This window comes from Rattus norvegicus, chromosome 4, assembly GCF_036323735.1.
Source record: "Rattus norvegicus strain BN/NHsdMcwi chromosome 4, GRCr8, whole genome shotgun sequence".
NCBI lineage: Eukaryota > Metazoa > Chordata > Mammalia > Rodentia > Muridae > Rattus > Rattus norvegicus.
In genome coordinates, this window is record NC_086022.1 from 86,336,445 (window position 1) to 86,363,544 (window position 27,100).

At 40.0% G+C, this 27,100-nt stretch overlaps 1 protein-coding gene across 2 annotated transcripts in view; it reads left to right on the plus strand.

Moving 5' to 3' along the window:
• Positions 1–9,022: 9,022 nt before the first annotated feature.
• The window catches only part of Itprid1 (ITPR interacting domain containing 1), a 160,354-nt gene continuing 142,276 nt past the window's right edge, over positions 9,023–27,100 (plus strand). The window contains exon 1 of one of the 2 annotated variants that reach the window (XM_008762911.4): positions 9,023–9,457. The gene's annotated coding sequence lies outside the window, so the exon portion shown is untranslated. The remainder of the gene's footprint in view (positions 9,458–27,100) is intronic. The other variant, XM_017592798.3, reaches the window with a different exon arrangement.

Here is a 27,100-nt window from a genome sequence, read left to right on the forward strand (position 1 = left end):
ATGTTACTAGGTCCCTCTGGTACTCTTGTTTGGCCTGTTCTTACCAAAGCCATACAATGTATTGATTGGTCCTTGCTGAAATTGAAGAACCATTATCTTAAATATTGTAGAGAAGTGGATCTCAACCTTCCTAAGACTGCAACTCATTAATACACTTCCTGATGTTGTGGTGACCCTCCTTACCATGAAATTATTTCATTGCTACTTTGTAGCTGTGATTTTGCTACTGTTATGAATTTTAATGAAATATCAGATATATAACCCCCCCTGTGGAGTCATTACCCATACATTGAGAACTGCTATTGAACAGATTCTCAATCTAGAGGTACAGCTCTAGATTCTGGTTCATTTCTAAGTCCTGTATGGCAGAATTGCTTATGGTGTGGGCCATAGACCTGTGCGACATCTCCTTTGCTATGCTGAAGCTCATAAGCACAAGGGCTTTGAGATTATAGGCAACTGCTACCATGTTCAACCACTAGGTAGTCTCTCTCTCTCTCTCTCTCTCTCTCTCTCTCTCTTTCTCTCTCTGAAGAGATCTGGTCATTTTGGTCTGGTTTGCAAGGAGTGAGAGGAAGGTAAGCTTTGGTTGTGAATATGTGTGAGGCAACACTTATGGACCTATTACAATGACACCATTGAAATCTGTTAGTGTTGAAACCAAAAATACCTCGATTTACTTCCTGCCTTCCCATGGAGCGCTAGCCTTAGACAAGAGTGTTACAAGAGCTGGGAGAATTGATGTGTTTGTGGCTGTCATTATAAAAAGAATTAGAGGGGTGAAGTGGGAGAAACTATTACAGATTAAGTTTCCTAGAATAGAGAATCTGAAAGCTTTTGTTCTGTCAATATACATGTTACTTTCGGCTGTACTTACATAAGGTGAGCAAGGTTGATAGGCCTTAAGATGGAGAAAGGAAAATTGTAATGCCTCAAAGTCCATTGTTGGTAAAGGAAATGGTTACTGTCACTTCCTCTCTTTTAACAGCATCAGGGAAGGGTTCTCGGGGTGTTCTGTGATTATTGAGTTATAAATACAGTTCATGCAACATCACGAACTTGCTACAAGGTGGAGGATTCTTCCATCTTGATGGGAAGGAGGAAAAGGAGCTAGGAAGGATGGTCACCGTCCAGCAGCCTTATCCACACTCCCCCAGTGAAATCCTGATGAGAGACTAGGGTGGAAGTCATATTAAATCTGGCAATTTTTAGGCTTATTCAGTTGTCTTTTTCAAGTGAAAACAGTGCGTGAGATCACTGGATCAAGCTGGTCACTACCTTCCTGAAAATGGAGCATGACAGCCAAGTCCCACCTGTCCCTTCTTTCACCATAGTGTCTGGCCAGCAGCCGAAGCTACTTGGCTAGGTAAGAAGGAAATTAAAGCATAACTGAGATAATGAATCGGATTCTACACTCAATAGAAAGCAGAACTAACTTTGCTGGGCTTTGGGGCCCGAAGAGTAGAGGCTGTAATGGTTGTAGCACATTTTTAGGCTCTGAAGAAATTAAGTGATAAGCATTAAATAAAAATTAAGCATTGATCTGATGTTATTAGTATTTGGAAAATAAAATGGCTGCCCTCTGTGCATTGGATACTAAGTAGCGTGGTCACAGTTAGGACTGAGTGTTCTGAGATGACCTGGGCTATTCATTGCTTACTGGACTCTCCAGAGGAAGATCCTCTCACACAGATGCTCCATATAATACATTCATACTGACTCACAAAAAGGGAGCAGCTATTTCCTTTTGAATGAGAAACCACTCAGGAGGCAGTAGGGAGCTCTCATCCCTACTGAATGATAGGGAAACTGAGGATGAAAACATTAAGCAGTTGGCCTATTCACATGACAACTGAATGGCTGCCCCAGTCCTTGAATCCATATCAGCTAACAAAGTACACACTTACTGGTGTCCCACTAGCTGCCGACTCCTGGCCTCCTGCCCAGTGCTCTTACTTCCACACCAGTGTTCTCTGGACTCAGCATCCGTGTCACCTTGAATAACAATGATGACTTTGTCCTGTAACTCTGTGAGCTTGACACTCACACTCAACAATTTTGTCCACAAAACCTTGCAAGAGCTATTGGCAAACTTATAAAAATCTTAAAATACATTTTTTATCTGAGCCTTCACAATTACTGCCTCTATCCCAGATGGTAAAAACAAAACAAAACAAAACAAAGCAAAAGACCACCACCACCACCAACAACAACAATAACAACAATAACAACAAAACCCTGAAACACTCTATTCAGGGCACACAGAAACACAGAAACACAGAAACACTACTGTGCGCCATCTAGACAGCAAACGTGTACATAGAATATGTTTTGTGATTCTTCTCTCAGCATGGAGATGCGAGTATAAAAGAGAATTAATCTGTGTCAAGTATAAACTCAGTCATAAAACTAAAGGTTATCAGCAAACATAATGGCCACATATTATTATGTCTACTTACTGTTGATATATTAGTTTCCAAGTGCCCTAATGTAGTCATTAATTTCTATTTCATTTTATCTTTTTTTTTCTTTTGCTTTGTTGAGCTAGGATCTCACTACCTAGCCCTAGTCCTGGAACTCACTATGTGACCTAGGTGGCTTTATAGTGACTCTACCTTGGCCTCCCACGTGCTGGGGTTACAAATGTGAGCTATCATGCCTCATTTATAGTTCTATTTAACATTTTTAAAACAATGCTGAAGATAGAAAATTAATATGGCCTTTGGTTTTTACTATAGTGGAGATCTGAAGTGTCTCCCAAAGGCCAGTTGTATGTGCAGCTCAGAATTCATGGGGATGTTCTGAGGGGATATTGAAATCACAGATGTAGGACCAGGAAGTGGTCTTCAGGCCACTTCAGTCATGAACTTACAGGAAACCATGGCACCATAGCCTTTACTCTCTTCTTTCAGTTCTTTTCCATGAGGTAGGTGGTTTTGTTCTGCCACATGTTTTCCTCCAATTAACACTTGGCAGCCACCCTGAGACTTCAAGGTGCTGATGCAGCTGATCATGGACTAGAGCCCTGAAAGGTATGAGCCAAAACCGGGAAATCTGACTAACATTTCCTCTTCCACATCCTACAAATGTTCCTTATGGTAAAGAAAGACAAAGACAGGCCTTACCAACTTACATAAAACATAGGGCATTCCAGGATAATCAAAAGACTACAAGCTAAAATGAGGGGTCTTGCATAAAATGGAGTTTTCACGTACATCTTCGTTCCCCATGCTCCTTTGGGAAGACTCTCACTTATCCTCCTCCCTCTGACAGTTAAGATTAGCAGCACATGCTATTTACCAGGGGAACTATTAACTGTACTAGAGCACATCATGAATTAAAGAAAATGAGGATACATATAGCAGTTATTCATGAGAAAAATTGAAAAATTAAATATTCATTAAAATTATTCTATAAGTTCAAATCAACATTAATTAAAAGTCAGCATGGGTCATAAATTTCAATTAGAATTTTCAGCAAAGTCATCCTAAACATTGAACCCACAATGACACTTAAAGCCAGCCTGGTGGTTTGAATAAGAATGTTCCCCATAGGCTCTTGTATTTGAATAACTGGTCCGGAGTTGGTGGTGTTATTTGGGTGGGTTCAGGAGGTATGGTCTCACCAGAGAAAATACATCAATAGGGGTGGACTTTGAGGTTTCGAAGCCTCACACCATTCCAAGTTCACCTGGTCTCTCACTCTCGCTTGCTTGCACTTCACAGTGTGAACTCTTAGCTGTTTCTCCTGCCATGCCTGCTCTCTGCTCCCATGATGCTGTTTCATGATGGACTCCCACTTCTCTGCCACTGTATCCAAATAAGCCCTTCCTTCTATAAGTTGCCGTGGCCATGGGATTTTATTACAGCCACAGAAAGGTAATTAGCACAGCAAATTTGAGGACAAAGAAAAGGGTTTGCCATCCTGGTGGTTTAGACTTCTGAACAAATAAAACACATCTAACAGCAGCAAAGGCCTGGCATTTTAGAGAAATGGCATCATATACAGAAATGAAGGGAGTACATGTAGTGCCCGTTCATATGGTGGATGGTATCCAGAAAGCTGGCTTTCAGCATACACTAGAGGCAAGCATGGGGCTGGATTTCATGCCATATATAAGAGCAAACCCAGAGGTATAAAGGTAAAGCCACAAAACACAGGGTAGAAATGAAAGTTTTTTTTAAATCACTGGGGTGAGGAAGTATTTTTTATGTAAAACCCCAAAGCACGAGCCAGACAGTAAAAACCGAGTTTGACAAAATCAGAATTAAAGACCTCTGTTCAATGAAGTTTCCTATAAAATAGAGTAGCATATGGTTGGGAGATTAGAACATATTTGCACCTGAAAAAAAAACCACCAAATGATTGATTTAGAAAGTACAAGGGATTCTAAGAACAAACCAGAAACACAGATAAATAGTTGAAGTCCCTGCATCTGCCCTCTAACACACCACTAAAGAAAAAGTAAATGGATCTGTGGCAGTAGGTCTGTTGCAGGAATGTGAATTTCAGTCTTGAGATTTGCTGAGACTTTCAACACAGTGTCTCTTTGAGTTTAAAAAAAAACAAGTGTTGGGGGAGGGGCAGTGTTTCCAGGACACTATTCACATTCATAATACCACAGACCTTTGATCAAAAGTTAATTTTGAACAAAGTAAGATATTCTCAACAACTCTTGATTCTCTGTCCTATAAAATTCTCAGTTGAGTATGATTCTGAAATCTGGCCATAGGTATATTTCTCAGCACCTTTATATTAGTTCATAAAGGACCAGTTGTGAAAAATAGTGCTTATAACCCATAATCAAATTATTGGTTAGTGTGTAGCAGTGGAGTCCAGCTAAATATCTTTCTGTTTTGTAAACCATAGTCAGATGCATGGCTTGGTTCTTAGAAGTGAGAGCAAGTTCACCTCCCAAAGATAAATCAGGATCCTCTTGGTTGTGATGTATGGGAGAAATAGCCCTTTAGGGTACTTGAAAATGGCATGTGACAGGTCATATTACTATTAGCTATTGGAATGGATTAGAGAAGGAGGAGCCCAGAAAGAATGAGGACGAGCAAAGAGTATAATTGAGCAATATTCAGATTGAACAGGTAGTGGCAGTGCACATAGATAGTAAAACGCATCAGGAGGACAGGATGATAAGACTTGGTATTGATGAGAATGAATACCAGATAAGCCACGGTTAATGCAAAACTTTTGGCTTGACTTTTAAGACAATAGGCACATTACTGATTGAAATCTGACACACAAGGGGGCATTCCCTGCAGTTAATAATGATGTTTGCAATGAAGAAAAGCCATTGACTTTTATGTTCAGATATTTGATTTTAGCCAATAATAAAAACCACGGAAGCAAGTATTTACTATTGACTAGTGTGCAATGCCTAGCAAAGCTTGTTCCTGTAAACCTTGTTAGAAGCAGTGAGAAAATGAAGAAAAGAGAGACAGATATACAAACAAACAAACAAACAAACAAACAAAAAAGCTGAGGTCAGGTGAGCGGAGCCCACTCTGTACAAGAAGCTGGAACCTGATTCCATTTGTTATGTATGGCACGGGAGGAGTTAGCTAGTCTTGGTAGGGATAGTTCCTAGTTAGTTATTCATAAACACTCACTGCACACATTGTCAACATTCATAGTAGGATCACAGGAAGACTTTGAGCCCTACCCCAGGAGGAAGACTTTGCCAAATTCCCATGAGTCTGAGGCATTGATCTTGCCACAGCCATGCCCATGTCAAACACATTCACTCCGGGCTTCATCTGGTAATAACATGTTCATTCCAGGATTCCTCTACTCCCTATAGATGTAGTGAACAATATTATGGAACTGGTTCAAGGCACACACAGTCTGCCCACATCAGTTATGAGTCCTAAAACAAAATGCCAAAATTTCCTTTTTGTTTGAACAAAAATGAAAATGGGAACTGGTTCCCACAACATCAAATTTCACCTTTCCTACCAAGATGGACCCCAACATTGCTCAGGACTCATCTCTATCCTTAGATGTGACAACCTGACACCAGATGAGTGCCTTGCTTTCTCTTGATCAGTCTTCAGATTCTTATACTCTGTGTAGTCTATGTCGCAAGTGAGGAGATTCTTCCTGACTTCAGTGCTCCCTGATCTTGAGTAGTCAACATGTCCTCCTCATTGGTTCTATGTCAACAAGAAATAATCAGGAACAGTTAAGAGTCAAACTGCACTTTTATGGTATAAAATGGAATGACTACTTCTGTATCTTGCCCGTGTTCTTTGGACTTGTAGAATCTATGCATGTCATGATAGAATCACAGTTTATTTCTGGCAGACCATACCAGGCCAATGCAGTTCCACATGAGAGAGGTTTAGTGTGAGGGAAGGACAAAAGAGGACGACAGAGACAAAGGGGGAAAAGAGAGAGAAGAAGGAGCAAAGGTCAGGAAGGGTGTGCCTTTTATTTAGGCTGTGATATAACTGCCCATAGGTAAAGATGGGAGGTAAACCAAGTGGACTCTGGGAATGTATGGCAATTGCTATGGCAAGAGATGCACAGGTCCTGTCACCTATGAATGACATCACTTTCATCACTGGGTTCGAAGGCAATCTGTGACCAACTGTAAAGTCGGTTCCTGATACCAACAATGCCTATATTATTAAGTAGTCCTACCTCTCTGATAAGTAGCTGGAAAGCTCAGACACTGAGCATGATATCATTTCATAATCTTAAGTCTTTTTTTTTTTGAGATATTGTCTCAGTCTCACTATGTATACTTGCCTGGACTGGAGCTTGATATGTAGACCAGGCTAGCCACTTGAACTCACAGAGTGCTTGCCTCTGTCTCCCAAGTCCTAGAACTAAAGGCACATACTACCCTCCTCAGCAGAAGTTTATAATCTTGATAGGGACAATTCAAATAAAATATTGCCAGCCAGACTGAGGACAAATAGCCTATCTAAAAGTGAATTAAAATTTTGGGTTCCCAGCAGAAAGATAAAACAAGTGAGTCGAAACAGAGAAAGGAGACAAGACTAAACAGTGCAAGTTTTCTTTCCAGATCAAGAAAGGAAAAGTTCAAGGTAGAGAGGAACAAGCTAATTTTAAAGATCATGACTTGAACCCTGGCAGAGGCAGGGCACACAGGGGCCATTCCAAAACATGGCAAACTGGCCATAGACAGTTCTGTAAGAAATTAATCTGGAGGGTCCATAACTTTTTCAAAAGAACATCAAGACTTGGAAACAGAAGCAGAAGCTGTGAGTGCTGCCATGAGCCTTTGGCTAAGTATGCTGCCTTTTTGGAACAGTATTAGGTCCTCACATGTTGAACCCAGGTGAGGGAACAAAACAAAAGAGCTTTTCTGCCTTAGGTATCCATGAAAGTCATCACAAACAAAATAAAACAAGGAGGAAGCCTTGCCTGAGCCTGCAAAGCCAACACAAAGGGCACACATTACAGTCATTACTGTGATTACATGGGGGGGAGAAATGTAAACAGAAGCATGTACTTGATTTTCAAGCATTTGCCCATCTGTGGGAACAGGGAAATATCAAGGGCAGAAGTCTGACCTGGGGATAAAATTACCATTCCTTCCACCTTCCTTTCAGGGTTCTTATGACAATTAACTTGCCAAGTTTCAGCCACAAGACCATATGTTTGCTAGGTCATGTGGAGAAATGGGGTTTATTCCGATTGTTTGTTTGTGCTAACATTGGAGCAGTGTGGCAGTTAGCACGCTGGACAGATTCAATCTGTCAGGAGACCTCCCCATACACAAATGTGTGAAAGTACTCTAAATGCATGTGAATTTTTAAAAAGTTTTATTTATTGTATTTTGTGTATATGAGTGTTTTGTGTACATTAATGTAAGTGCTATATGTGTGCCTAGTGCCCACAAGAGGGTTCTAGATACCCTGGAACTGTAATTATGGACTAGATTGCTGAGTGCTGTCCTGTGGATGTTGGAAATTGCACTTAGTCCTACAGAAGAGTGGCAAATGCTCTTAACCACAAAGTCATCCCCAGCCCTTCAAAGGGAAGTTTTCAGTAGGAGAAGCCTAAGTCTGGGTCCTCCCCAGCAGACCTAGTGAGTGAACACCTTGGACTTCTTTCACAGCATGGTGCTCCTGAAAGTCAAACAAGTGGTCTTGAAGACCCTTCTTAACTGGCAAAAGAATACTCAGAATTGTCAATAACAGTTTTGGTTCACTGAATTAATAACAGTTTTGGTTCACTAATTATTCTAATATTTTGGCAGTTGCTAATCAATGATATCACCCCAGCTAGGTTATTTGATCAACCAGACCACCTATCCATCTGAGCAAAAAGAGTAACAGCACACTTAACTATTCCCTTCTAAGCTTTACTTTCATAACTATATTTAACATTACTAACCTCAGACACAAAGGGGGCTAGAGACATGGCTCAGTGATTAAAAGCACTTACTATGCTTCCTAGGGACTCAGTTTCCAGTGCCCACATTGAATGACCCCCAATTGCCTGTAACTCCAGCTTCAGAAGATCCAGCATCCTCTGTGGTTCCCATGGACACCTGCGCATAAATGGCATACAGATACACAAACATACTTACTCACACATAAATTAGGAACTTAATCTAAAATAAGATGTAGAGCCATTATCCTACTCTAATTCCTATATGGGATTTCTGAGTCATAAATCATAAGTCAACTCACTAGACAAGGTTCCCTGCTTCTTTGACCTGTCCTGCCCACTTTATTCTCAAATGATCTGTTCTCACCACAAAGACTCCTTGGCATTTCCCCAAAGGCCCTGTCCCATTTGGTTGTCAGAGTGTTCTCTGCCCTCAGCATTCTCCAGGCAGTCCAAGCCAAGTTTAACTCTCTCAACCCCATTCTTCAGGAAAGCACTATGCCCTGAGAATCAGGGAGGGCATTAACCTGGGGAAAGCCTGCCCCTCCCTTGGATGAATTTATCCTCTGGATCTGGACCTCAACATTCCTCAGTGAGATCTCACTGTTAATCTGCATTCCTGATGCCACAAACTGTAGGCTCCTGGGGAAGCAGAATGAGCTGCTCATCTCCATAGTCCCCTTCCCTAGCCTTGGGCTTAGCATTAAGTAGAGCTCAGGGGATCTTCAGGGCACATGGATGCCAAGAACCTCCTTCAGTTAGATTCATTTCTGAGGGAGCTGTGTTGTGTTCCTTTGGCTCAGGAAAACAAGTTTTTCCTTAGAACAAATGGGCGTGGAGTATGAAAATATCATGCAGGATTAGTCAAATGCTCTACTGCTTCCTGGACTATGACTTTCAGACAGTTCAGGAGTGGAGTTTGTGGCAGGTGGATGGGGCTGTGGTGGAAGCAGGTGGGGGGATGTTTCTGGTGAGCATCTAGGGAGGTGGCTCAGGTGAGCAGGGGTGATGGGACCCAGGTGAGCAGTGGCTTTGGAGAATGAACATTGATTGTCCCCAGAATTCTACTCCAGCTGAGAAGGTAAGACTATATGCCAACTTTGTATTCTGCCAACAGTATTCTGCATGTTCTTGTGTCAACCTGAAAAAAAAAGGCTGAGTTCTCCTATTGCCTTCCCAGGTACTGTGGAGACTCTGGGGGCTGTAACCTGAATAACAGGCTCACAGTGAGTGCAGGTGAAATCAATCAAACTGGCTTGCTAGAAAGAAACAGGAAGATATCAATGTGTGGATGCTGAAAATGTTAAAATGTTCCCTGGGAGAAATACTAATTTGAGTTGTAGGGACTAAGAATCCACAGGTGAATGGTATGGGCATAAGTGCTGACTTCGGGGAAAGAGAAGAAGAAATGGAGGAAGGGCCAGAGGAGCAATAGATAGAACACACACACACACACACACACACACACACACACACACACACACACCCCCACACATCTCACACACACACACACACATCCCCCTCCACACATCACACACACACACACATCTCACACACACACACACCCACATCACACACACACACATCCCCCCCCACACATCACACACACACACACACACACTACACACACACATCCCCCCACACACATCCCCCCCCACACACACTACACACACACACATATGCACACACACTACACACATGCCACATGAAATTCCAATTTTTAACTTTAAACTGGTGATATTTATGTGAATATACCATTTTATAATAATTTTAGAATATTTTGATACTTTATCTTTAAAAGTTATAGACTGCTAATTAATGAAACATCTGTTAAACATTAATGAAATTAAATGTTCCAACCAAACAGTAGACCATACTTGTGTTCTAGTGTGTGTGTGTGTGTTTGTATCTGAGTATGTTCAGAGCAATTACATTTGGTAAGTATTTTAAAAATCAGTCACGGCTCTTGGCCTCCTGTCACTTCTGGTCTGGCTTGGAGGCTCAGGCCTATTTTAGTTGCCATTACAAAGCAACAGTCAAGACAAAGGGAAGTGATTTGATAATTATTGATTCTTATTTGATCATCTTCAGCTAAATAATTTTAAAGCATTCTTCTCCCAACTCTTCTCACTCAAGATATGGAATATGGAGTGGGGAAGGATTTTATTGGTTGGCATTATTTTGGTTTTTTGTTTTTGTTTTTTTGTTTTGTTTTTTTGTTTTGTTTTGTTTTGTTTTTTAGAGAATCGTTGTGATGATACCTTTTATTCCTTTTTATTGCTTCCCAATCAAAACATGTTATAAGCGTGGTGAAAGAAACTCACTGCTTTCTCCAGCATTGATAAAAACCAGAGGCAATGCAGTGGACTACCAAATGGCCACTAGAATTTGGCATGCGTATGCTTTGTCATACAGGCAGTGGTGAGATGAAAGGCCTGCAGGACAGTGAGTGACTGCAGCATGCCATGGCTGCTTTGTACAGCTGAGAAAGCAGGAACAGAACCTATTTCCTTAGTCTTATCTATACTCTGTCATTTTACAAGCTTGCTAAGAGCCAGCCTGATCTACATACAAAAGGAATGATGTGAGGAGGAAGCATGCTTGAGAGAAGGAGAACAAGGAACTAGAGAACAGACACCAAGTACAACCCAGAGTGAAGGGAAGGTGTGAGTTGACCCATCTCATGGTATGAGTGGATGAAGTCATTAAGCTAATTGAGAGGCTATGTGTTTCAAATAGCTCTCCAAAGCCATATGCTGCTAGATTCTTAATTAAACATTAACCTTTTACAAATTGAAGTATGCTACTAAAGGGAGGGAGAGGAGTACAATGAGGAACAGTAGGCAACATATAGCAACCTGGATGTTTTCCAGGGACACAGTGCTGGGTAAGATGTAGGGGCCGGGAGCTTAAAGATATCACCTTCCTTCTAAAATGCACATTCGTCTGTTAGTAATTTTCAAATCTAGAATGGAAAAAACGTGTCTCCTTGCTTTTACATAGATATCATTGTACTTTGCATAGCTTGTGTCTTATTACCCTTGTCCGTTTTCACCCTTCCTTTAATTCTTTTCTTTAATACCAAATAATACCCTCTAATAGCATGTCATTATACAGTAAAAATTTTGCATGTGAGAGAAAATGTGATGTTTCCCTTTACCTCCATTATTACCCCATTTTGTTCCTTCATTTCCTCTTTCATTACACACACACGCACAGGTGAACACACGTTTACCTTGAGACTCTGCATAGATTCCCTCCACTCTGCGCAGAGCTTGTTGGCTACTCTCTAGCCTCTTGTTCTCTTTCCCTCATGCATGTTCTCTCTTCACGCCTTTTCTTACACGAAATCAATCTTGAGTTTGACTTATTTACTTAACACCACAATCTCTAGTTCTGTACAATTTCCAGCAAATAGTATAATCCTATTCTTCTTTATGGCTAAATAAAAGCTCCTTGTGTATAGGTGCCACGTAGTCCTTCTCTCCTCATATGTTAGTAGGCATTGGCTGTTATGAATGGTACTGCAGTGGACGTGGTTGTACAATATTTCTGTGGTGTGTTTGTATAGAATTCTTCAGTTATACACCAAGATATGATAGAGTTCCATCAAGTGGCATTTATATTTTCAGCATTTGAAACCTTCCATATTGATCACTAGTGTGTGATCACTCACAGTGATTCCTACCAGCAGTGTATAAAGTTCTCCTTTCATGTAATTTTTCCAGCACTTACTGCTTTCTTCATGACACCAATTCTGACTGTGGAGACATAGAATTTCAATGATATTTTAATTTTCTTTTCTCTGTTGATTAAGGAGTTAAATGTTTTCATGTATTTATTGGCTATGCATACATACATTTATTGGCTATGAATGCATTCATCTGTGCATGCAGGGGTGAATGTCTATATGTATTTGTGTATGTGTTGAGGTCAAAAATTGATGTAGGGTAGCTTCTTAAGTTGCTATCCACCTTACTTTTTAAGACAAGGTCTCTTTCTAAACCTTTGACTCACGAATCAGCCAGATTGGCTAGCTAGAGCGTTTCAAGGATCTTCCTGTCATGCCCCATCTCTCCAATCATTCAGATTTTGTATTCTGAATTAGTCACTGACCAGCCTGGCTTTTATTTGTGCACTGGGGAATTAAGTTCATATTCTCATGTGTGTGTGATAAGTGTTTCACCATCTTTGATCCATTTTAGCCCTTGTTTTTGATGATTAGTGGTATTTTTCCATGTTTAATTTTTTGACTTTAGGTATTAATTTCCTGCCCAATGTATTGATGAAGATTCCCTTGTTCTATATGCTGTCTTTTCATTCTGCCTATTGATCCTTTTGCAGTGTACAAGCATTTGCATGGTATCCAATTGTACTATCAATCCTTGCAGTTATTTCCTGAGCTGTTGTAGAACTTTCCAGAAAGTTCTAGCTTATGTCAGTATTTCAAAGTGTTTCCAATATGTTTTTTCCCTTAAACATTAAAAGTTTCAAGTCTTACATTAAGATCTTTGATCTATTTGGAGTTGAATTTTGTACAGAATGTTAGAGGTCTAGTTTCATTCTTCTTTACTTTTCCCAGAAACATTTGCTGAAGAGACTATCTTTTTCCATTTTATGTTTTTGGCCTACTTGTCAAAAGATAGAAGGCTGTAGATGCCTAGCTTATCACTGAATCTGTTTTTGTGCCAGAGCATGGTGCATTTGTCACGATGGCTCTGTAGGATAGTTTGAGATCAGATATTGATTCCTTCAGCATTGCTCTCTTTTACATTGGGTTGCTTTGACTTTTGGGAGTCTTTTGCGAGACTTTTAAAGCCTTATAGGAGTTTAGCAATTATCCTATTTCTGTGAAGGATGCCATAAGAATATTGATGGAGATTGCTTAGAAACTGTGGGTGGCTTTTAGTACTAGCCATTTTCACAATGAATCTATCTTCTAGTGTCTTCTTTAAATTCTTTCTTTAGCATTTTAAACTTTTCATTATAGAGATCTTCCATTTCATTGATTAAATTTATTTTTAGATATTATTTAAGCTATGTAAATGGGATACCCCACAATTGGTTTCTCAATAATTGAGTATTGATGTATAAAGAAGGTGCTGATTTTTCTATATCAATTTTGTATTCTATACTTTGATAGGATGTTTGCTAGATCTTAGCATTAACCTGTAAGTATCTTCATATTATCTTGTAAAGTTTGGAATTTTAAGTACATGATCATATCATCTACAAATGTAAATTTTTATTTTTGCCTCTTCTATTTGTATTTAGTGTGTGTGTGTGTGTGTGTGTGTGTGTGTGTGTGTGTGTGTGTGTGTATTATAGCTAGGACTTTAAGCCTTATTTTGAATAAGGGTGGAGAGAATGATTATTTCTGACTTTATAGGAAATATTTTTAATTTTTGTGTTTAATATAATGCTGACTATAGTTTATCATATGCATTTTTGTTAAGTTGAAGTATGCTTGTTTTGTTTCTAGCTTCTCCAGAATTTTTACCATAAAGGGTTGTCAAACTATGTCAAAGGAATTAAAAAGAAATAGCTAAAAATAAAAAGGGAATAAAAAAGAATAGCAAAGTGGTAGTTTTCTGCAAGTCTTTCATACATGTTTAGTTTTAGTTAGCACACTCCAACCCATTCTTTCCTTTCCCCTGTTGCCCCATCTCCATCTATACTTAAAATTTTAACTCCCATCCTTTCATATGATATTTATTTTTTATTCCCTCACCTTTATCCCACCCCACAACACTTCTCATGGCATTTTCCTGACCTCTACACACACTACTAATTATGCACATACATCTAAAAATTCAAAGCTAGGATCCGCATATGAGAAAAAAACATTCAGTGTTTGCCTGGGTGTGCCTTAGTTAAATATTTTCTAATTCCATCTATTCCTGAAAATTTAGTAATTTAATTTTTCTTTGCAGACAAATTCTATTGTACATATAGACTGCATCTTCATTGCATGCATGACTTGGTGGACATCTGTGTGGATTCCATTTTCAAGCTATTATTAGTAGAGGGGTGATGTGCATGGGTCTGCCAATATCTCTTTCATTTAGATATTTGCTCAGTAGTGGTATAGATGGATCATATGATAGTTCTATTTTTGTCTTTTTTATTCCATAGTAGCTGTTCCTATACACAGTAGGTAAGAGGTATTTTTTCCATATCCTTCAAGTCATTTGTTATCATTTATTTTCTTCATAGTAGGTATTTCCACTGGGATGAGATGGAATCTCAAAGTGACTTTAATTTACTTTTCCCTGGTGGCTAGTGGTGTTGCAGTTGTGTCTGAGACATATATGTTTAACATTATAGCCTCCTCTTGGTGGACTGCACCCTTCATTATTATGAATGCTTTATCCTTTCTCACTAGTTCCAGTTTAAAGTTGTTTATGTCAGACATTAAGGCAGTGTCAGCAGTTTCCTAAGGTCCGTTTGCCTGTCCAACAGCTTTTTCAATCCTTTCACCTAAAGAGAGTGTCTTTTGTGATGCAATGCATTTCTTGGAAGCAGCAACTAGATGTTTCCTGTTATTTGATCCAATCTCCTCATCTGTATCTTTTGATTAGGAAATTAAGACCCATTAATATTTAGAGTTATTATTGAAAGGTTTATGTTGATTCCTGTCCACATTTTTTTTCTTTTGTGATGTAATGCCCCTGCCATCTTTCTCACTTGCTTAGCTGTTACTCTAATGTGGTTTATTCTTTCTTGGTGGCCCACAGATGAATTTATTCTTCTCCAGTTCTAGAGGATTCTTCACAGTATTTTCTGTTATCCTGGCTTAGTAATTATAAATTACTTTAGCTTATTTTTCCATTAAAAGTTTTTATCTATAATATATAGTTTTGCTGGGTGCAGTGGTATCATTTGGCAGTTGTTATCTTTTAGTACTTTTATTTAGTATTTTTATTATACTAGATAATAATCTGGGGCATTCTTGCTTTTAAACTTTCTGTTGGAAACATCTTCTGCTATTTTGCCAGGGGATGCCTTTATATGTAACTTGGTGTCTCTTTCTTGCTGCTTTCAATATACCCCCTTTGTGGTATATTTAGTGTTTTAATGATAATAGGACAAGGGAGGTTCTTTTTTGGTCTGTCTGAGGTCCTAAATGCTGGATTGGCTTATCTTTTCCTGACTTTGGGACATTTTTCTGTCATAATGCTTTAAAAATGTTTCTATGCCTTTAGACCTATGTTTTTTCCTGCTTCCATTCATATTATCCATTGACTTGATCTTTTCAAAGTTTCATGCCTATGTTGGAATCCACATTGGTATCCTACTACTGTTTTATCTTTGCCCTTGATTGTTCTAATTCTTCTACCTTGTCTTCAAGTTCAGATGTTCCTCCCTTTTCTTGGTATAGTCTCTTGTAGGAACTTTGCACAGAGACTTTTATTCAACCTATATTTTTTCATGTATAGTATTTCACTTTTTCTACTATTCACATCTCTGTTGAATTATTTTCATAGCTTATATATAGTCTTCCTCATATCATGCAGCCACTTTTGCTCAGAATAATGAGCTTATTTTTTTTATTTCTTTGAACAAATTTAAAATCATTCTTTTGAGTACTCTGTCTGGGCATTTAGTTTTTTTTACTGCTGACACCATGATCAAGGCAACTTATAAAAGCTAGATAACATAGATATAAAACATAGACAAGAGAGAAATATTCTGGTGATATCAAATTTAAAATATCTTCGGAGAAGAGCATTTCCATAGAGTAGAATACATGTACAAGCCTTTGAAAGGGGCATCTCAATTATCATTTGTAAAGTGTACTTAACAGGAATGATCTTATTTGTCTTCTTATTTATTTTTCTAAGTCTTTATCTGTATGATTTAACACATCTCAGATGGCTCAGATCGCACATAGTGATCTCAGTAGTTGTGAGGCATCCTATAAAGGGGGCAGAAAGTGTATCTGACTCAGAAATGGTATAGCACGAAAAGGAAACAGTTTTCTCCAAGGGACGTAGGTAATAGAAGACTTGAATTGAAGTCTGTCTCACTGGAGCTTATACAATTGAGGGAAATAGCAAAAATTGCCTAAACACAAAACCTTTATGTTCTCACGTAGCCATGATTGGAGCCTTGCAGGTCCGTTTATACATGTGACTGACGCAATAGTGTCTGGTGGAAAACCTGTCTAGCACCAAAGCTGTCTTACTCAGAAGTACCTGTGAAACTACAAGCAGGTATCTGTGAACGATAAGAGATTAGCATATGGCAGTCTCTTATTCAGAGTTGATATTGCTGTGGTTAAGCACCATGAGCAGAAGCATCTGGAAAGGAAAGAACTTATTTTGTTTATATTTCCATATTATAGTTCATCGTCAAAGTAAGTTAGGACATACACTCATGGCAAGAATCTGGAGGCAGGAGCTGATGCAGAGGCCATGGAAGAGTGTTACTTACTGTCTTGGTCGTCATTAATTGTTCAACCTGCTTTCTTTATTTCTTTTTTTTAATTTTATTTTTTATTAGATATATTTCTTTATTTACATTTCAAATGTTATTCCCTGTCCTGGTTTCCTGTCCATAAGCCCCCCATCCCTTCCCCCTCCCCATACTGGTGTTCCCCCATCCATCCCCCTTACTGACAGCCCCCAACATTCCCCTGCACTGGGGGTCTAACCTTGGCAGGACCAAGGGCTTCCCCTTCCACTGGTGCCCCAACAAAGCTATTCTCTGCTACCTATGCAGTTGGAGCCCTGGGTCAGTCCATGTATAGTCTTTGGGTAGTGGTTTAGTCCCTGGGAGCTCTGGTTGGTTGGCATTGTTGTTCTTATGGGGTCCAGCTCTTTCAATTCTGCCTCTAATTCCCTAAAAGGGGGTCCTGTTCTCAGATCAGTGGTTTGCTGCTAGCATTCACCTCTGTATTGGACATGCTCTGGATGTGTCTCTCAGGAGAGATCTATATCTGGTCCCTTTCAGCATGTACTTTTTAGCTTCATCAATCTTATCTAGTTTTGGTGACTATATATATGTACCACATGTAGGGCAGGCTCAGAATGGCTGTTCCTTCAGTTTCTGCTCTGAACTTTGCCTCCATATGCCCTCCTATGAATATTTTTGTTCCCCCTTTGAAGAAGGAGCACTCCCTTTCAACCTTCTTTCTTATAAAAACTGTGGCCAAGACCCACCATCCACAGTGAGCTGGCCCTTTCCCCATCAGCCACTAATTAAGAAAATGACCTGCAGTTTTGCCTACAGCCAGTCTCATGGAGGCATTTTCTCCAGAGACTGTGTATGTGCATGTGCATCCATGCATGCATGGCTGTGCATGTTCTAAATGAGATTAGTTTGCACAGTAGGAGCTAGTAGTCCAGCAGTGTTTGTCCTCATGCTGGGGAAGGGCATGGATAACCCAGTAGCTTCTCAGTTTGTAGAGCAGGATATTTCAGAAATCATGATCCAGTATTGCAAGGCAAGAAAACCCAGAAGAGAAGGCTGAAGAAGCTGGCATCTAATGCAGCTATCAGAGCAAAGGCAGTTAGGTTGCTTTCTCCTCAGACCTTTCTGTATCAGGGCTACTAAGGGGAAAGTGCCACCAACTTGGAGGGTAGATTTTCCCCCTTCATTTCCTTTATATAAATATTCTCACAAACATGTCCGAAGGTGTATCTCCTAAGCAATTCTAAATTCCATCAAGTTAGCGATCGTGGTTCTTCAACACTGGAGAAGGTAAAGGAATTCAGTTTCCCTCCAACCTCTAAGAATCTGGGGATTCATCTCACACACAGTTACCAAACCCAGATACTATTGTGGATGCCAAGAAGTGTATGCTGACAGAAGCCTGATATAGCTGTCTCCTGAGAGGCTTTGCCACAGCCTGACAAATACAGAGATGAATGCTAGCAGCCAACCATTGAACTGAGAACGGGGTCTCAAATGGAGGAGTTAGAGAAAGGACTGAAGGAGCTGAAGGGGTTTGCAACCCCATAGGAAGAACAATATCAACCAACCAGACACCCCAGAGCTCCCAGGGACTAAACCACCAACCAAAGAGTACACATGGAGCCACCCATGGCTCCAGCTACATATGTAGCAGAGGATGGCCTTGTCAGGCATCAATGGGAGGAGAGGCCCTGGGTCCTGTGAAGGCTGGATATCCCAGTATAGGGGAATGCCAGGGTGGGGAGGCAGGAGGGAGGGAGTGGGTGGGTGGCTTGGGGAGCACCCTCATAGAAGCAGGGGAGGGTGGATGGGATAAGTAGTTTCTGGAGGGGAAATTGGGAAAGGGGATAACATTTGAATTGTAAATAAAGAAAATATCCAAAACTAAAAAAGAAAGACTGTAACCTATCTTAATCTGTGTTCTACTGCTATGAAGAGACACAATGACCAGGTTCAGAGGTTTAGTCCATGATCATCATGGCTGGAAGCTTGGCTCCAGCAAGGTGTTGGAGCAGTAGTTAAGAGGTACATCCTGGAGAGAGGGGGGTAGAGAGGGGGAGGGAGGGAGGGAGAGAGAGAGGCAGTTTAGGCTTAGCATAAACTTTTGAAACCACAAAGCCCTCCCTCAGTGATACACTAACAAGCTCACACCTCTTAATCCTTCTTATTTTATCAAAGGCTTCCACTCCTAGTGTCTAAGCATTTGAACATAAGAGACAATTTGGGGCCATTGTCATTCAAGCTACCACACAGCCATACTGATACTTAGATTTTGCTTATTATACTATTTCTCTGACTTCTACAACTAAGAAATAATTCATATTTTCTTAAGCAGTTAAAGTTGTCCTAATTTCTTATCTCAGCAACAGCGAATGGAAACTGAAATAGACATATAAGTGAGCTCGATGTTGCAAGCATAGAACATCCACAAACAACAGGAATAGATTAGCTGAAGCTAATTGCTGGGTGCGGGATAGAAGAATCAGGTCATTAGATTAGGTTTGAGGCATATGGGTCAAAAAATTGAGCTCTCTTGTTATTCTTCCTTCATATCAGGGTCTACAGGAAAAAATAAGATGCTACAGTTACATACAATAAATAATTTACACAGCACACAGGGCATTTTCTGCACAGTGTAGAAAATGACAGAACAGTTTCACCAGAGTTAAAAAGAATAACTATGTTTGCATTTAATCTATGTTTGAGCTGTTCTTGATTGTTTAAACCTTTGTGAGCCCGAAAGAAGGAATTTAACTACACATAATCTATTATTTAGAACTATGGGAAATTCTTTATGAACTAATTCCCACAGAGCACACAGTTTTTGAATCTGAATCTTCCATCACTATCCAGGAGATGGGAAAGAAGTCAGGCGGACAAGGCACAGAATTTCCCCAAGGTTCCCATTTGTGAAATTTTGCCCAATTCATCAACACAAGCAGAGAATCATGACTCTTAGATGTTGAAGGAATACTAGAGATGCCAGGAGTTCAGATTTCTCATTTTATCTGTAGCTGCCATAATGCATGAAGCAGCTCCTAACATGAAATGATAGGAGGCCATGGGTCTTCCTTGGATGACGTACACTTGTGGGTGAGCTTTTAATGCATTTTCTAGATTTGATGATTGATGTGGAAAAGCCAGGTTCAGTAGCTATTTTAAAAAAAAAAAAGCTAACTGAGAAAGCCATGAAAACAAACCAGTAAGCAGCATTCATCCGTGAATTCTAATTCAGAGAGATGCTATATAGAGAAATGTCTATCTGGCTCCCTGAAAAACTAGCTAATACAGTAAGGGTGCACAAAGAGATTGAATAGCTCCTTAAGGGACCTTCAGCACTTTTAGATGGATTCACATTTAGGGTTTATCTGTAAAAATCCACTTATAAGCTATTTCTCAATAGGATTTCAGAAGTCTTATTTGTTTACTTAGTTGTTAATGATTAATTTTTGGATGGTGTTCTATTTGCTTTTATGTTGCTCTGATAAAGACTATGAACTTGGAGAAACAAGTGTTAATTTCATCTTACATATCCAGGTCATAATCCATCTGTGATGGAGCAAGGACTTAAGGCAGGAACCTGTGTCTGGAACTGAAGTAGAGGCCTTGGGGGAATGCAGCTTACTGGCTTGCTTCCTATAGCTTGATTTACTTGCTTTGTTTAAAAGACTTATTTATTTTGATTTTATGTGAATGAGTGTTTGGCTCGCATGCATGCACATTCATCCAATCCATTCCTGGTGACTGTGGAAGACAGAAAATGGTCCTAGATCCACTGTAACTGGAGTAACAGACAGTTGTAAGCTGTCATGTGGATGCTGGCACCTAGTCCTGAGTCTGCTGCAAGAGCAGCAAGTGCTCTCGACCATCGAGTGATCTCTCTGGCTAAGCAGCATATTTTCTTATATAGCTCAAGCCCTGCAGTCTAGGGATAGCAGTGAGCCCAGTGAATTGATTCCCCCCTGGATCGATTAACAATCCAGAAGATGCCTCCACAGACATCCCATATGCCAATCTGATGTAGGCAACTCCTCGATTGAAGTTCCCTCTCCCTATGTGTTTGAAGCTGACATTAAGTTTAGGTATCACAGATAGGGTATGTATCATAGGTTAACCTCAAATTTGAGATTCTGCCCAGCCTCCCAGAGGTTGGGATGATGGCATACCGTGTCATGCTTGTCTTGCTTGGCCTTTCTTACTAATGATGTATTGTTGGCATAGGTGTTACTTGTAAAGCTCTCAGTTCTTGAACTATAGAGAAGCGTTTTGGATAAAAATGGTAGAGAACCATGAACTTAGCAATGCTCAATACACTTTAGGTCAGGGAACTCATGGAAGAAGTAAGACAAGAGACAGTACAGGAAGTATGCTAATAAGGAAGTAGCTATTCAGTGACTTTGTTATTCTTGCATACCCAAGACAATGTGTTGGAAGCTGTATATGCTCATTTTGTTCATATGAATTACCCCCAGATCCTTGGGAGTGATTTTTCCAGTGATACATGTTTGCTTGATAGTAAAGAGGACAGAATAATAACCACTTCTTACAGAACTGGGTGAAGTCCACATAATCCCATATATCATATGTTTATTAAACAATTGTTTTCCTATAAGCAAAGTAAACGAGTATATTCTTCAGGCGCCTAAAGTGTTCTAGAAAACATTTCCCTAAAGTACCCATTTACACTCAGAGACATTTTATACCTTATTTACAGTGACAAACAATATATGCACACACACACACACACACACACACACACACACACACACACACACACACACACATACTTTAAGTCATGGCTAGTGGCTCCATTCTAGCATGGTAGATTAGAATGTAGTTTGTTCTGTTCTTTTACTATAAGACAAGCTTTAACAAACTCATTGTTAAAAAGCAATTTCAGTTTTCTTACTGCCTTTCATCTACATTGCAGAGCAGTTAATTGAAGTCATAAGAATGTACATTTTTCCCTTTGGGGATCAATATAGCAAGGTAGAAAAGGAAATAATTTTTGTTGCTAGTTATAATGCAGCCCATAAATTTTTATATGTCTTAAATTGTCTTGCTTTGAAAACATTTTATTCACCTATCTCCTGCTAGCTTCTTTTACATACTATTATAACTATTTGTTTATGACTTTATCTCCATTCATCAAGAAGAAACTTAATGCAGAAAAAAATCTATTATTTTCATACCCATAGCTCCTTGAAGAATGCTAGCCCAAAGATGCTACTTGATGGACCACGTAGAGATGAAATAAAAGTGAATAATGTTCAGGTTCAGATGTGAAAGCCAGATTCCTTACCATGCTCCAGGACTATGTATCTAAATTCATAGCATAATTATTATTGCCGTCATCGTCATCATTGTCATCATCATCATCATCATCATCATCATCATCATCATCATCATCACCATCATCATATGTCTACCACCACATAAAATGATGGTATCAGGTTTAGAAGCAATTCCTCGTGTGTTATTGCTTTGATCCGGAAAATAATTCTGTGTTAGAAACATCAATAAAAGTATTTCTACTCTGTAGTGGGTTTTCAGCTCTCACTGAAACATGCTCAATATCTCACAGCTAGACAGCCTAATCTGGAGCTAAGCTCTGTGCTGTAAGTCCTGAGTCTTGCTTTGTGTAGACAGCCACTCAATGTCCACCTTGTGCTTTTGTTCAGTACTTCTCAACTCAGTATGTTTGATGTTTGGTGCATAAGGTCTATATGAGTTGCTCTGTCTGTCCATTGCTTCTGTCCTCTAGACACCAATAATGTCATTTCTTCCCATTGTGACCAAAAAATGCTTTCCAGCTACTAGCAAAAGTCCTGTTGGGTAAAAACCAGTTCCAGTTGAGGCTAAATGGTCTAACAGCAGGCACAATGTAAAAAGTGCTCTGGGATAGTCAAATGAAAAATGAGGAAGTTGTGCTCCTCTTTGACTGGCAGTAGCATTCGATTTATAGTTGAAAAATGAATTAGCTAATAGAGCTATTGTGATGGGAATAAATATGAAATATTTATTGAGCAGGCATGAAGTGTCAATTCAAAATCTAAGGAGAACAATATACAGCATTGTTAAATGCCTTTCTAAAATGAAACACCATCTTAAAGTCCATCTAGTGGAACACAGAGCTATTTGGGACCAGACAATCTCATGATAGGCATTTAGCAGCTAGATTTACCGTATTATCTTCTAAAGATTAGATAGAAGGCAATTGCTTTTCTTTTATTTTTGTGGCTTGCTAACCAATAAATCAGTTCCAATCATTATGTACCGTACTGTCCGTTGAGATTGTATTGTCAAGTAAGTTTCCGGCTCATTGGTATAGTTCAAAACATTTTGAGTTTTAGTCTTTTTTCATGAATAAAGAGGAAAAGAACACATTGCTCTAACCTATTGACTTATGTAATGCACCAGGACCCATACAGACTCTCTTGGCAAACATAGCACAGAAACAAAAGGCTAAATAATCTTCCTTCCCGTTTAAATTGATCATAAAATAGAATTATCCCCTATTTATTGAAGAATAGACATTTTGCATTACAGCTATTGGCATGCTCTAGTTTTTGAACTCTGGGCTTGAATTTGGGAATCTAATAGAGTATGCACATATGGTGGTTAGTTTTTGTTGTTGTTGTGGTGGTGGTGGTGGTGGTGGTGCTGGTGGTGGTAGTGGTGGTGGTGGTGGCGGTGGCGGTGGCGGTGGTGGTGGTAGTTGTTCTTGTTTTCAACATGACACAAAATATTTTCAGCTGGGAAGAGGGAAACTCAACTGAGGGATTGTCCCCATCAGATTGCTTGTGGGCATGGCAGAAGAACATTTTCTTCATTAATGATTGATGTAGAAAGACCAAGCCCACTGTGTGCAGTGCCAGCCTTGCAGATAAGTGGTGGGTGCTATGAGAAAACCATCTGAGCAAGCCAAGGGGAGAGAACCAGTAGGTAGCATTCCTTCATGAATTCTGCTCAAGTTCCTGTCTCCAAGTTCTTGCCTTGAGTTCCTGCCTAGATGTCTCTCAATAATGGACTATGGACTAGAAGTATACACCAATAAATCCTTGCCTCCCCAAGCTGTTCTTTTGGTCACAGTATTTGTCATAGCAACAGAAAACACACTGGAGAAGCTTAAGATAGTCTTAACCACAACACATAAGGTGACAGGATAAACTATTTAACATATGTGGTCCAGTTTCTTCATCTAGAAAATGATGCAATAATATCTTTCACCTAGATTCACTGGGAGAATCAAATAAGATAATGACATAAGCTTCCATTGTGGGACTTGGTATAATGATTAATAAATTATGGTCATCTCATAGCTGTATTTTCCATTCAAATGGGAACAAGCGTTCTTTTGAAGCTGTTTTGACATTATCTATACAGGGTTGGTTCTGATGCTCTGATCAGAAATGAACACTGAATGTCTTGTCCCAATTGGTTCTTGATCAATCAATAAGGATGCTAGCAGCTAATGGCTGGTAGAAGAGGCAGAATTTCAAGTTTCCTGCAGGCAGGCTAGCAGACAAAGGAAAAGAAAAGATTCACCATGCCTGGGGGATGGGGAGAGGGAAGGGGAGGGGAGAGAGGGAGAGGGAGAGGAAGAGGGAGAGGGCCACCAGCCATGTGAGATCTAGGGTAGAATGGCTATTGCCTATTGGCTATGGGCCTGGGGTAGCAGGTGGGAGATTAGAAATGCAACTATGCTGAGGGCAGGCTTAGGGTGCTGAGCTAGGACTAAAGGTAACTGAGCAACTGAGTTGAGAGAAGACTTACAGTTTCTGCTCTGGGAGTGAGGGCACACTAGCCAAAAGAGGTTTAGAAAAGCCCGACCATGAGCAAAAAGCATATTAAAAATAAGCTAATGTATGTTTATCTTTCATATGAGGATTCAAGGGAACCTGGGCAGGTCTGGTAGCACTGGTTGTTCAATGATTAAATCTGGGTACTAGAAACTACACACTACCATTATCACTTTCTGGGGAAGGGGAACACTTTAATTTGTCTTTGCACAGAATTTACATCTGATGACGGTGACAGGGAAGTGAACTTCTCTCCCAGCCCAGGATCTCTCTGTCTAGAGCACTAACCATTGCTCAGTCCCATCACCATCCCAGTTACCTCAGCACAAAGGTTTTGCCACATGGCAAGGAGTCCAGCAGCACAGCTCTCCAGCTTATTCATGGTATTATATAATTGTGTCCTGGGAGGTAAGGGTGTGGACATAAAAGAACAATGTCAAGCACACAGGTCAGAATCCAACCACGGGAAGAGGAACACAGACAGAAACAAGGTGTAGACAGAGTCAATTTACAGACCTGGCCAATTCAGACTACTAGTTTCACCCCAGGATATAAAGAATTAGCTTTTTCTATGCACACTATGGTTTGGGGTTTTGGGACTGTTGAACCAAAATTTCAGTGATCTGTTCTTCAAGCCAACTCTTTGGCTAACCTAGACATGCATGCTTCTCCTTGATAGTCTGAATGCATTACTTATAGAGTTTAGCAATCCAACTGGGTCCATTCTTGACTTATCAGCAACTGGATGGTAGCAGTTTGGGTTTTTATGTAGATGAGAAGTCCCAGACCTTCATGGCTTACAACCTTACGTTAATATTCTAAAATTCCCTCATTAGCCTTTTCTGGACTGGCATCTCTTTCCAAACTTCTTTCTAAAGTGAATGCATTTAATTCCTTGGCAATATTTGTGATCTGATTTTGTGGCTGAAGATACAGGTTGTCTCAGATTTTATTACTCAACTACTGATACCCATATCTGTCTCTCTCTCTCTCTCTCTCTCTCTCTCTCTCTCTCTCTCTCTCTCTCTTTAAGCCTTTATACTTTTAATGGAAACCCAAACTTCACATTTTCCTGACAAAACTCTCCAGATTCTTCCATGAACTTCTGATTCCCTCTTTTTTTATTCATTCATTCATTTTATTTTTTCCATTTTTATTAAATTGGGTATTTCTTATTTACATTTCAAGTGTTATTCCCTTTTCTGGTTTCCTGTCCATCAGCCTCCTAACCTCACCCCTCCCCTTCTATATGGGTGTTCCCCTCCCCATCCACTCCCCATACCACTCCCCCTAACAATCCCCTACACTGGGGTCCAACCTTGGCAGGACCAAGGGCTTCCCCTTTCCACTGGTGCCCCAACAATGCTATTCACTGCTACCTATGCAGTTGGAGCCCAGGGTCAGTGTATAGTCTTTGGGTAGTGGTTTAGTCCCTGGAAGCTCTGGTTGGTTGGCAGTGTTGTTCTTATGGGGCTGCCAGCCCCTTCAGCTCGTTCAGTCTTTTCTCTGATTCCTGCTATCATTCACCTCCACATTTGACATGTTCTGGCTGTGGCTCTCAGGAGAGATCTATATCCAGTTCCTGTCAGCATGCACTTTTAACTTCATCCATCTTATCTGGTTTTGGTGGCTGTATATATATGGGCCAAATGTGGGGCAGGCTCTGAATGGCTGTTCCTTCAGTCTCTGCTCTAAACTTTGCCTCCCTATCCCCTCCTATGGATATTTTTGTTCCCCTTTTTAAGAAGGAGTGAAGCATCCACATTTTAATCATCCTTTTTGAGTTTCATGTGGTCTGTGCATTGCATCTTGGGTAATTCGAGCAGTTGGGCTAATATCTTACACTTATCAATGAGTGCATACCATGTGTGTTTTTCTGTGATTGGATTACCTCTTTCAGGATATTTTCTAGTTCTATCCACTTGCCTATGAATTTCATGAAGTCATTGTTTTTGATAGCTAAGTAGTACTCCATTGTGTAGATGTACCACATTTTCTGCATCCATTCCTCTGTTGAAGGGCATCTGGGTTCTTTCCAGGTTCTGGCTATTATAAATAAGGCTGCTATGAACATAGTGGAGCACGTGTCTTTGTTGTATGTTGGAGCATCTTTTGGGTATATGGCCAGGAAAGGTATAGCTGGGTCCTCAGATAGTTCAATGTCCAATTTTCTGAGGAACCTCCAGGCTGATTTCCAAAGAGGTTGTACCAGTTTGCAGTCCCACCAACAATGGATGAGTATTCCTCTTTCTCCACATCGTCACCATCATCTGCTGTTGCCTGAGCTTTGATCTTAGCCATTCTGACTGGTGTGAGGTGGAATTTCAGGGTTGTTTTGATTTGCATTTCCCTGATGACTAAAGATGTTGAACATTTCTTTAGGTGCTTCTCAGCCATTTTATATTCCTCGGCTGTGAATTCTACCCCATTTTTAATAGGGTTATTTGGCTCTCTGGAGTCTAACTTCATGAGTTCTTTGTATATTTTGGATATTAGCCCTCTAT